Source organism: Triticum dicoccoides, chromosome 4A, assembly GCF_002162155.2.
Source record: "Triticum dicoccoides isolate Atlit2015 ecotype Zavitan chromosome 4A, WEW_v2.0, whole genome shotgun sequence".
In the NCBI taxonomy this organism is placed as follows: domain Eukaryota; kingdom Viridiplantae; phylum Streptophyta; class Magnoliopsida; order Poales; family Poaceae; genus Triticum; species Triticum dicoccoides.
The window spans coordinates 716815195-716816271 of NC_041386.1; positions in this window are offsets into that span (position 1 = coordinate 716815195).

Genomic DNA, 1077 nt, shown 5'->3' on the forward strand with positions numbered 1-1077 from the left:
CTGTACATCACGATGATGTTATGTCTCACAAGAGACCGACGAGGTGATACTAATTGCAGAGGAGGAGGATATGTATACCCCAGCACCATTACCCTGGATACTTCATGATGGTAATGATTTTGATTAATTCAGTTAAGTGATTAATTATTTTGATTTGGATGCCATGCACTGTTCTGATACTGGTGGCAGCTTTGACACCTGGTTCATTCCTTGTGTTGGGAACATTACCAAATTTGTTTTCACACATAAATATGTAGTAGATGAATATGCTATGTATTTTCTTCTGCTATACAATTATTAGTAATCAACCTTGCTTCTGTACAAAGGTGAAATTTAGTGCTTTTGGTATATTTCAGTTAGCATGGGAAAGCAAAACCTATGCTTGAGCCTCAGCATTCAGCAGTACATAAACCTATCCTATTTATTTATTTATTTATTTTTGCTAATGAACAGTTGTGGTTATTATATCTATATCAGGAGGATAGTAAAGATATTTCTAAAGTATAGAATATAATTTTTATATTGACTGCAAAAGAAAATCTAACCACATTTGATCTTCTGGACCTTGAATTACTTAACTCTATTGCCGCCTATGATATGTTAACTACCTTTCCTACTCAGTTTGACATTTGGTTTCTCGTACAGGGAGTGGTTAATAAGTTGCATTAACCGGCGAGATGGAATGAGCTTATTGGTTTAGTACTTGATGCAATTATTCTTGGTTGGAAGTAAAAGACTTACGTGTCATATAGATGTATTTCTGCTAACTTTTCAGTAATATGTGCGTATAATACAAAATAACATGTCACTGATGCATGAAAATTCAAGAAAAGTGTCGAACTTATTTCCTACAACTACAACGCTTATTATATACTATGGTAGAGCAAAGAAGATGCAAGTCAACTTAATGGCGACATGAACAACCATATCACATTTTTTTTCTTGAAATATTTGTTTGGTATGAAATGAAGGGAAATATGGTTGGAGATAGAGAGTGATGGGGTCATGAGTAACCTATTAGAGGTGTGTTCTTCAAAGCACAAGGGTCTTCATGCAAGATCGGTGTATCAATCCCCC